This window comes from Ovis canadensis, chromosome 2 (genome assembly GCF_042477335.2).
Source record: "Ovis canadensis isolate MfBH-ARS-UI-01 breed Bighorn chromosome 2, ARS-UI_OviCan_v2, whole genome shotgun sequence".
Lineage (NCBI taxonomy): Eukaryota > Metazoa > Chordata > Mammalia > Artiodactyla > Bovidae > Ovis > Ovis canadensis.
The window spans coordinates 227,670,198-227,682,670 of NC_091246.1; positions in this window are offsets into that span (position 1 = coordinate 227,670,198).

Consider the following 12,473-nt stretch of genomic DNA (forward strand, 5'->3'; position numbering starts at 1 on the left):
CCATTTTTTTCCCATTTATTTGCCATGAAGAGATAGGACTGGATGTCATGATCTTCAGTTCAATTCCATTGCTCAGTTGTGTCCAACTCTTTGCAATCCCATGGATTTTCCTGACCATCACCAACTCTCAGAGCTTGCTCAAATTCATGTTGGAGTCAGTGATGCCATCCAACCATCTCATCCTCTTCTGTCATCCCCTTCTCCTCTTGCCTTCATTCTTTCTCAGTATCAGGGTCTTTTCCAGAGTCAGTTCTTTGCATCAGGTGGCCCAAGTATTGGAGTTTCAGCTTCAGCATCAGTCCTTCCAAAGAATATTCAAGTTGATTTCCTATAGGATGGATTGGTTGGATCTCCTTGAAGTCCAAGGGACTCAAGAGTCTCCTCCAACACCACAGTTCAAAAGCATAAATTCTTCGGTGCTCAGCTTTCTTTATAGTCCAACTCTCACATCCATACATAACAACTGGAAAAATCATAGTTTTGACTAGATGGACTTTTGTTGGCAAAGTAATGTCTCTGCTTTTTAATATGCTGTCTAGGTTGGTCATAGCTTTTCTTCCAAGGAGCAAGCATCCTTTAATTTCATGGCTGCAGTCTCCATTTGCAGTGATTTTGGAGCCCAGAAAAATAAAGTCTCTTACTGTTTCCATTGTTTCCCCATCTATTTGCCATGAAGTGATGGAGCCAGATGCCATGATCTTAGTTTCCTGAATGTTGAGTTTTAAGCCAACTTTTTCACTCTCCTCTTTTACTTTCATCAGGAGGCTTTTTAGTTCTTCACTTTCTGCCATAAGGGTGGTGTCATCTGCATATCTGAGGTGATTGATATTTGTCCTGGCAATCTTGATTCCAGCTTGTGCTTCATACAGCCTGGCATTTAGCATGATGTACTCTGCATATAAGTTAAATAAGCAGGGTGACAATATACAGCCTTGATGTACTCCTTTTCCTATTTGGAACCAGTCTGTTGTTCCATGTTCTGTTCTAACTGTTGCTTCCTGACCTGCATATAGGTTTCTCAAGAGGCAGGTCAGGTGGTCTGGTATTCCCATCTATTTCAGAATTTTCCACAGTTTATTGTGATGCACACAGTCAAAGGCTTTGGCATAGGCAATAAAGCAGAAATAGATGCTTTTCTGGGACTTTCTTCATTTTTCGATGATCCATCAGATGTTGGCAATTTGATTTCTGGTTCCTCTGCCTTTTCTAAATCCAGCTTGACCATCTTGAAGTTCATGGTTCACGTACTTTTGAAACCTGGCTTGGAGGATTTGGAGCATTATTTTGTTAGCATGTGAGATGAGTGCAATTGTACCGTAGTTTGAACATTCTTTGGCATTGCCTTTCTTTGGGATTGAAATGAAAACTGACGTTTTCCACTCCTTGGGCCACTGCTGCGTTTTTAAAATTTGCTGGCATATTGAGTGCAGCACTTTCAGAACATCATCTTTTAGGATTTGAAATAGCTCAACTGAAATTCCATCACTTCCACTAACTATGTTTGTAGTGATGCTTTCTAAGGCCCACTTGACTTCACATTCCATGATGTCTGGCTCTAGGTGATTGATCACACCATCATGATTATCTGGGTCATGAAGATCCTTTTTGTATAGCTCTTCTGTGTATTCTTGCCACCTCTTCTTAATACCTTCTGCTTCTGTTAGGTAAATACAATTTCTGTCCTTTATTGTGCCCATCTTTGCATGGAATATTCCCTGGGTATCTCCAATTTTCTTGAAGAGATCTCTAGTCTTTCCCATTCTACTGTTTTCCTCTATTTCTTTGCACTGATCACTGAGGAAGGCTTTCTTATCTCTCCTTGCTAGTCTTTGGAACTCTGCATTCAAATGGGTATATTTTTCCTTTTCTGCTTTACCTTTAGCTTCTCTTCTTTTCTCAGCTTTGTAAGGCCTCCTCAGACAACCATTTGGCCTTTTTTCATTTCTTTTTCTTGGGTAAGTTCTTAATCCCTGCCTCCTTACAATGTCACAAACCTCCATCTATAGTTCTTCAGGCACTCTGTCTGTCAGATCTAAACCCTTGAACCTATATGTCACTTCCACTGCATAGTCATAAGGGATTTGATTTAGATCAGAAATAGATGGGGAAACGGTGGAAACAGTGTCAGACTTTATTTTTCAGGGCTGTAAAATCACTGCAGATGGTGACTGCAGCCATGAAATTAAAAGACGCTTACTGCTTGAAAGGAAAGTTATGACCAACCTAGATAGCATATTCAAAAGCAGAGACATTACTTTGCCAACAAAGGTCTGTCTAGTCAAGGCTATGGTTTTTCCAGTGGTCATGTATGGATGTGAGAGTTGGATTGTGAAGAAGGCTAAGTGCCAAAGAATTGATGCTTTGAACTGTGGTGTTGCAGAAGACTCTTGAGAGTCCCTTGGACTGCAAGGAGATCCAACCACTCCATTCTGAAGGAGATCAGCCCTGGGATTTCTTTGGAAGGAATGACACTGAAGCTGAAACTCCAGTACTTTGGCCACCTCATGCGAAGAGTTGACTCATGGGAAAAGACTCTGAAGCTGGGAGGGATTGGGGGCAGGAGGAGAAGGGGAGACAGAGGATGAGATGGCTGCATGGCATCACTGACTCGATGGACATGAGTCTGAGTGAACTCTGGGAGTTGGGGATGAACAGGGAGGCCTGGCATGCTGCAATTCATGGGATCTCAAACAGTCGGACATGACTGAGCGACTCAACTGAACTGATATCCAAATGATCTAGTGGTTTTCCCTACTTTCTTCAATATAAGTCTGAATTTGGCAAAAAGGAGTTCATGATCTGAGCCACAGTCAGCTCCTGGTCTTGTTTTTGCTGACTGTATAGAGCTTCCCCATCTTTGGCTGCAAAGAATATAATCAGTATTGACCATCTGGTGATGTCCATGTGTAGAGTCTTCTCTTGTGTTGTTGGAAGAGGGTGTTTGCTATGACCAGTGTGTTCTCTTGGCAAAACTCTGTCAGCTTTTGACATGCTTCGATTTGTACTTCAAGACCAAATTTGGCTGTTACTCCAGCTATCTCTTGATTTCCTACTTTTGCATTCCAGTCCCCTATAATGAAATCCACAACTTTTTTGGTTGTTAGTTCTAGAAGGTCTTGTAGGTCTTCATAGCACTGCTCAGCTTCAGCTTCTTCTGCATTACTGGTTGGGGCATAGACTTAGATTACTGTGATACTGAGTGGTTTTAGTTAGCCATGATCTTAGTTTTATGAATTTTGAGTTTTAAGCCAGGCTTTTCACTCCCTTCTTTCACCATCATCAAGAGGTACTTTAGTTCCTCTTTGCTTTCTACCTTTAGTGTGATATCATCTGCATATCTGAAGTTGTTATTATTTCTCTAAGGAATCTTGATTCTAGCTTGTGCTTCATCCAGCCTGGCATTTTGCATTATGTATTCTGTATACAAGTCAAATAAGTAGGGTGACAATATATAACGTTGGCATACTGCTTTCCCAGTTTTGAATCAGTCTGTTTTCCCATGCCCAGTTCTAACTGTTGCTTCTTGACCTGCATATAGGTTTCTCAGGAGGCAGTTAAGGTGGTCTGCTTTTCCCATCTCTTTAAAATTTTCAACAAGTTGTTGTGATCCACACAGTCAAAGGCTTTGGCATGGTCAGTGAAGCAGACGTAGATTGTAGTTGGTTGCATTAAGTTCATATCCCAGAAAATAATTCTTGGCTAGGCAGAATGCTTCACAACATCAAATACAACAATAATAATAAAGCCTAGGGTAATAAATTTTGGAAAGTGATAGTTCCTTCTTCAGATTTTGACTGAACACAATTTTCCCTGAGTAAGGAAGAGAGCTAGCTTTGCATGAGTTAAGAAGACGAGGTCAGGGAACTATGACTATGAAATTCTGTTTGCGTAATTCTCCATTCTGTTAGATGCTTCCTGGGTGCTTGGTCATGATGGTAGACAGCTCGTCCCTTTGTATGTGAGACATCAGTGGTGAGAGAGGAGCCCCATGTGTCAGGGTTGATCAGGACTGGTCTGTTTCCTTTTCAAAAGTGGGAGCTAATGTTATTTTCTAAACTTTTTTCCCCTTAAAAATTAAACCAGGAGGTTACACCTCAGGAAATTGAGTTTTATTCATTCCAGAATAAAGAAAATTAGAAAACAAGTCCTGCTGGGCTAAAAATATTTCATTAATTCAACAAGAGGTGAATTCCCTTAACTCGGAGAACTTAAATTGTATTCCAGCACTGAGAGACCAGTTTGTCGTCAGTGCACTCATATCCTTCATTCACAACCCAGTGGATTACTTTTGAGTCCATAAATTGAAATTTCAAACTTTTTTAATTAAATGAGATGCATGTGAAAGCACTCAGCATGATCTTGGGATAGAGCAGAGCAAATGAACTCTTAGTCTCTTTTATTTTCATTTCCCCTCTTCTTTGCTTCTAATCATGATTTAAAACTTTGATGTTAATATATAACTGTTTTCCAAGATGATGTTTTACAACAATACTTTGAACAAGCATGGAAGCAAAAACAACAGTCTCTCTGTGAGCTATTTTTGTAAACCCACAAGATGCCTTGGGTCATTTATAGCTTCCTGGTGAGTTCTTCTTAATTGGATCACAATGAGGCTTCATTTTTTCCAATCAACACCTTAGAGAGAAAATTATTTGTATCAATTTGTGACATTTTTCCTGCTTGTTTTGATAATCATGAGCTATTTACAATTTGAAAATGTGTCATTGATTGATGGTGAACATTCATAAAAAGCTAAAAATTAAGTATCAGTTCAGTTCAGTTCAGTTGCTCAGTCGTGTACAACACAGCAAAACCTACTTTTATTTCTCTTCTCTTGGGAAGAATTTTACAAGATGTGTTTCTTTCATATGCATATTGTCAGGATATTTTTAGAATGGTATAATAGAAAATACTACTTAAAATTGGTAAATTTGTTCAAATCTCTTTTTTTCTTTCCTTTCTTCCCTTCTGTCATTTTTCCTTTCTTCCTTCCCTTCACCTGGCTCACTGTATGCTTAGAACCTAAATAAAAAATAAGAAAAACACACATTAACTACCCTTAATATATTGGCAAAAAGAAGACAAGTTCCCAACATAGCAATGATCAAAGAATGAATGTATTAAAGGCCGTAATGAAGGAATAGAGGAACTAATTGCTAAAGATTTAATGAGTGCTATTGTGTGCCAGACACATTACCTTGGGTATTAAATACATACAAATTGTAATTTATTTCTTCCAACAACCCTATAATGCAAGCATCTTTCCCTATGTCTTCTAGATAAGAAAACTGAGGTACAAAAATATTACCAAAAATATGTTCAGTATCACATTGTTAGTCAGTGGCAGACCTGGGATATAAATTCAGGTAGTGTTTACTACAAATATGCTCGTTCCATCACAATATGATGCCTCCTGTATTAGTTTCTTACTGCTGCTATTACAAATTGCCATACACTTAATGTTATAGGATAACACAGATTTATTCTCTTTTTTATTGAAGTATAGTTGATTTATAATATTATATATTAAAGGTATATAGCATAAAGATTCACAGTTTTTAAGATTATACTCTGTTTATAGTTGCTATAAACTATTGGCTATATTCCCCGTGCTATATGATATATCCCTATAGCTGATGTATTTTATACATAATAGTCTGTATCTCTTAATCCCCTACAAATTTATTATCTTATGCTTCTAAACATTTGAAGTCTGAAAGGGGTTTCACTGGGCTAAAATCAAGGTGTCAGCAAAGGTGTGCTCCTTTGTGAAGGCTCAAGGGGAGAATTTGTTTTCTTGTCTTTTCCATTTTCCAGAGTTTGCCTGCAGTCCTTGGCTTGTGGGCCCCTTTCAGCTTCAAAGCCATCAGTGTTAAAACGCTTTTCTCATTTCATTGATCTGGCACAGCCTTTTCTTCCTTCTTCTTCCTCATTTAAAGACTCTTAAAAAAAAAAATTGTTTTCTGGCCAAATTGTGAATCATGTTGGATATTACTTCCCTGATCAGGGACTGAACCCACCACGTCCCCTGCATTAGAAGCACAGAATTGAGCCACTGGACCACCAGGGAAGTCCCTTAAAGACTCTTATGATTACACTGGGCCTACCTGATAATCCAGGATAATCTCCTTATTTTAAGGTCAGCTGATTAGCAACCTGTAATTTTATCTTCAACCTTAATTCCTCCTTGCCATGTAACATAACATATTCCCAGAACCTGGGGATTAGACTGTGAGTGTCTTCATAGGGAGAGCATTACTCTGCCTACCACATCTCCTTCCCCAAAATAAGGGTATAGGAGAATTTAGAGGAAAGGGAGATGCTGGGGCTAGGAGCATGGGAAGGTTTCATGGAGAAAATGATATTGAGCTGAATCTTAAAAAACAGATGAAAGAGGATTCCTAAGGGATCACATAGGTAAAGGAAGCCATAGAAGCAAATACAGTATATGCAGGTATATACTGAGTTTGAAATACCAGCCAGGTGGATATTAATAAGCAGAGGAATAACTTATTTTTTTCATTATCATCATTAGGTTTAAGTGTAGGTAGGTAGGGCTTTGGGGAGTGAATGACATGATTTAAAAACTTGTACACTGCTGGTGGGGCTGTAAGATGATTCAGATCTTCTAGGGGGTAGTTCAGCAATGCATATTAAGAGCTTTGGACTTTTACCAGTTCTGTGACCCTCTAATTCCACATGGCTATTTATCATAACTGGAAAGTTATAGACAACCTAAATATGCTATAAAAGGAATTGTTAAAAACTTGTCATCAGTGCAAATGATGGCATATTGTTCAGCTATTTAGAAGTTATGTTTTAGGATAACATTTATTAATATGGACAAATGATCACCATATGTAGCATCCAAAGAAAGAGACTACACACAGAGTAGTGGCTCTCATTTGGAGAATAAGAATTCATTGAGCCTCTTCTGTGTGGCAGGACTTATACTGGACATGTTTATGAATATTCATTTAATTCTCACAATAAGCTCATAAGATAGGCAATCTTATTAACTGTTTTAGTGATGAGAAAACAAACTACAATTTTGGTTAAGATCACACCAACATGATAGGGTTAGATTTGAACTCAGGAAATAAAACCTGGACTCATAGCCACTGTGCCAGATTTCCACTCACTATTTTACATTACTGTTGTGCCTCAGATTTGAGAAATGGATGCAGTTGTTATGGGAATTGTGAATAAACCAAAGGCTATTTTTTACAAGTTGCAGATCAATTGTCAAGAATCTGGGAAAGCCCATGGGCATGTCTTACCTGTAAAAATGTGGGTCACAGAAGGAAAGCATAAATGTCAAAATCATGGGCTAGATGAAATAAAATGTAAATAGTGGATATCTTTGAGTGATAGATTTGGGGCAATTGTTATTTTATTTTTTTACTTATGTGAGTTTTCTAAACTCTGTAAGTGAAATTTCTAAACCCTTAGTAAACACATATTACCTTTTAAATAAGAGAATAGTTACTAGAAATAAACACCAGGAAAGGTTAAGAAGAGTATCTTAGAATGGAGTGCTGCCTATTTAATGCGGGTAATTCGCAAAGCCTAAAATGTCATAATTCTAGTACTTCAATTTAGGGCCCACCTTCTCATATATCAGGGCTTCCCTGGTGGCTCAGATGGTAAAGAATCTGCCTGCAATGCAGGAGACCTGCGTTGATCCTGGATCAGGAAGATGCCCTGGAGAAGGAAATGGCAGTCCACTCCAGTATTCTTGCATGGAGAATTCCATGGACAGAGGAGCCTGGTGGGTTACAGTCCATAGGTCACCAAGAGTTGGACATGACTGAGTAACTAATACTTTCACTTTCTCATATATCAGTTACAGCTTTAGGACCATATAGACAGTGACTGAGATAAACTGTAATTCAATAAGGAGATAAATGCCTATGAGTTGAACAAGTACAAAAAGTGCTTACTCTTCTCCAGGTGATGGGCTAGTTTCCAATTGAGAAATCTGAAAAACATTCATGAAGTGAAGATCTTATAAACAGAATCAATTAGAAGGGATATGGAAGTCCATGAACCATAGCCTTCTTTTAACAAGGGCCCAGCCAAAAGAGATTATTGGATTTTCAGTTTTACAAAGGAGATCCCCCTGTTATCAACTCAAATTCTATTTTAACTTTGACTGTCCCAAGCATTGTCTTTACTTTACCATTGTGCAGTGCTTAAATACATTTAAAAGAATTTCCACTCTAAATAAATGGAAAATAGCAGGTCACCTCCATTAGGTTACCCTTAATGCTGAAACACCCCAGTTAATTTTTTAATGAGGTCTTATCTTTTAACTTTTGTTTTGTGTCCCTCCCTCAACAGTCTTCTGAAACTTTTACACTTCCTCCAAAACTAAGAAAAAAAATTACTGAGCTTTACTCTCTAGTAAAATATATTCCATTATTTAAAATGATCTGTTGGAAAGGCAGGATAGTGATGTCTATATTTACATATCTCAGCATCACATGGACTGGCCCAGAGTGGGTGCTTGATAAATATCATCAAATCAATATATGAATGGTTTCTTTTAAAAACTGAAGCACAAATTTTGGACCAAGGTCATCATACCTTCAAATTGATTCTTATAGCACCTTTTGGGTATTGTGCTGTTTTAAGAGAGGTAAGTCCTCTGTCCCCCTTTTTTTTTTCAGTTGGTTGCTCATGTTTTTTCTCCCCAGTGACACTCTCCTTCATTTATCCTTTTCATGTTCAATTCTTTTTATTTCTGAACACTCTTCAAATATAAAAAGGCATTTAATCTTCCAATGAGAAATGTCCGCCACTCTAGATTTGTGTCACCTGCAAAGTTTAATGTTGTACTAACTATTCCATCATGCAGATCACTGGCAGAAACATGGAATACCAATATTCTCAAGTCAAAGTCAAGAAGAAAATCCACTAGTGATGTTCCCCCCTGCTCCTCCGGTTGACACCGATCTATTGATTATCCTTCTGAGAACAGCCTCTGTAATAGCACAGTGGATTACTCCTGCTATCTATCAAGACTTGTGGTCTCCCAAGGAATCACAGATGATGTATTAAAATAGTTTATTGGCATAGAACATCTTTAGCGAAGGAGAACAAGACATTTTACACAGTAAGTGGGTGGTAAATCACATTTTTGAAAATGGAATTATTTTTAAATGCTCTCAGATACTGTTTAGAGGAGGCCTGTAATAAAGTCCATTGTCAAATGAAAAATCCCTAGGAAAAGTTAATAATTATCCCCTAAATATATTTCTTTGAGATTGGCTATTTTATGGCAGATTTTCTCAGAGGAGATCGCCTGCCCTCATTCCCCACCCCTCAGCCCCCGCCCCCAATAAGCTTTATAAAATCTTTAAGGCCCAATCGCACTTGGAGCTGTATGTGACTTATCTGAGATTAATGACTCAACCTCCTTTGCCGGTGTCCTGGGCTCTCCTCTCAGACCTCACAGCCTCAAATGCCTTGAAGAAAAATGGCTCATCTACCCAAATCATCCATTACCAAACCTGGAGCTTTCCAGTTGGCTTACCTTTCTCATGTTGAGACTTTGTTTAAATATTAGCACTGCTGGAGAAGTTGCTAGTAGAATCCGTTCTAATTCTGTGCACAGCTACTGGAAAACAGAATCTGACCGGATATGTTCCAGTGAAGTAGGGTGGGAGCATGATGAATCTGCAATTTCTCATTTAACACTAATTTAAAGCAGACACCTCTGTGGACATTGTGAAGCCCATAGAGAAACCTTAGGCGATGTAGGAAATTATATGCAGCATCTTGTATGTCTGTGCTCTAACCAGCAGTTCTCATCAAACCCAGGGATTCACAACCCAAATAACATTTAAGAAGGACTACATGACAAGTAGTTTTACTCCTAGACTCTATTTAATAGATTAAAAAATAAAATATCTTTTAAAAGTTTAAACTTTATTATACTCAAAGAAATATGAATTTATTTATGAGATACTACATTTTAAGTTACCTCACTGTGGAAAATCACAAGAATGAAACTTAGTATTGAAAAAGATGTAAGAAAACACACACCCTCAATTTCTGTTGGTGGGAGTTTATGTTCTGCGTGGCAATTTGGCAAAAGTCTTAAAACATATATACGATTGGATCGGCAATTCTTGTTTTAAGGAATTTGTCCTAAGGGAAAGAATTGGACAAGTATACAAAGATATTTATCTCAATGTTTATTACAGTATTGTTTACAATAGTGAAAAGTTTATAGCTGTGCATTAAGGGGGTTAATTTAAGCTAGTTCTGGTACACTCATTAAATGGATTTCCACAAAATAATATGGTTGTACATTTATCAGTATGGAGCCACACTTGCATTACATTAACTAAAAATGCTGGTTACAAAGTAATATGTATAGTACTGAATGGAAACTATATTTCTTAGGTACAAATAGAAAACATGGCAATATATACTGAAAAGATAGTGACAAAGATAATATTTGTGTTTACACTTAATTAGATTGTAGATGGTTTTTCTTCTGCATTTATTGTGTCAACAAAGATAAATAATATAAATTTTAAACCTATACGCAATAAAATAATAGAAGTTGAGAAGAGGATGACAGAGGATGAGATGGCTGGATGGCATCACTGATTCGATGGACATGAATCTGAGTAAACTCCGGGAGTTGGTGATGGACAGGGAGGCCCGGCGAGCTGCGATTCATGGGGTTGCAGAGTCGGACACGACTGAGCAACTGAACTGAACTGAACTGATAGAGTCCTCAGGGGAAAAACTGCTTTGGGAGCTGACAAGGATTTTCTATAATGATACAGTGGGTAAAATTTCATCATCTCATTATAGACACTAATCATCCGCTTATTTAGCTACTGATTTCTAGAAAGAAGGACACTGCTTTTTGAAGAAATTCTAAATATTTTGCATTTGAGTGTAGAGATATCACCTGATATGTGCTCTGTATAGGGTCACTAAATTCCTCACTAAAGGAGAGAAAGATGACATGAGTTTCTTATCGTTTCTTATAAAAAATCCTTTTTACTTCCTTATAACCCCCAGCACAGGGCGACTAACTGAATTGGTGTTTGGTTGGCTTGTGGCTCAGACGGTAAAGTGTCTGCCTGCAATGCGGGAGACCCGGGTTCAATTCCTGGGTCGGGAAGATCCCCTGGAGAAGGAAATGGCAATCCACTCCAGCACTCTTGACTGGAAAATCCTATGGACGGAGGAGCCTGATAGGCTACAGTCCATGGGGTCACAAAGAGTCGTACACCACTGAGTGATTCACTTCACTTTTGGCCTGTGCAAATAATAACTGAAAATTTACTTATTTATTCATCATGTTATTTAATAGGTTCCAGGCACTATTATAAGAACTTTTCAAATAGGAGCTTAACCCTCTAAGCCACTCTAGGATTGAAAGGTTATTATTATTGCCATTTTATAGTTGGAGGAGCAGATGACTCTAAAGATAGTTAAACATCCCTTATATACAGAATCTAAAAAGAAACGACACAAATGGACTTATTTACAAAAAAGAAACATACTCACAGACTTAGAGAATGAGCTTATGGATGCCTGTGGGAAGGATAGGGGAAAGGGATAGTTAGGGAGTGTGGGATCCACATGTACATACTTCTCTATGTTAAATGGATAAAAACAAGTTTCTACTGTATTAGCACAGGTAACTCTGCTCAATGTTATGCGGCAGCCTGGATGGGAGAGGGGTTTGGGGGAGAGTGGATACATGTATATGTATGGCAGAGTCCTTTCGCTGTCCTCCTGAAACTAGCTGGAATTCTCTAGGCCAGAATACTGGAGTGGGTAGCCTTTTCCTTCTCTAGGAGATCTTGCCAACCCAGGGATCAAACCTAGGTCTCCCACATTGCAGGCGGATTCTTTACCATCTGAACCATGAGGGAAGCCCAGGAATACTGGAGTGGGTAGCTTTTCCCTTCTCCAGCGACTCTTCCCTACCCAGGAAATGAACCTGGGTCTCCAGCATTGGAAGTAGATTTTTACCGAATCTATCAGGTAATACACTATAAAATAAAAAGAATAAAGACAGTTCAACTATCTTGTCTGAGATCAAGCAGCTGATTGATGTGAATGATCATTTATCCTCAAGTTAGTAATTGCTTGAGGATGTATACAATGTAGGAATGGAAATAACTTGAGTGTCTTATGGTAGGGAAGGGTTATATTAATACAAATGATGACAAAGTTTTATGTTGAAATCTAACGTAGCCACCAAAGTAATTTCGATAATTTTTACTAGGGTGGGAAAGTTTCTAATTAAATATATATTAAATAATTCAGATATATAATTGAAACAAAGCAATATCAAAAGTTTGTGCAAAAATGGCCAAATATATAAAATAGGGGGAATTAAAAAGAGTAGTAAATAAAACCAGATGTTGATGACAACTACATCAGGAGGAGTGAGACTATGGGTGATTTTAATATTTTTAAATCATTTTCTAATT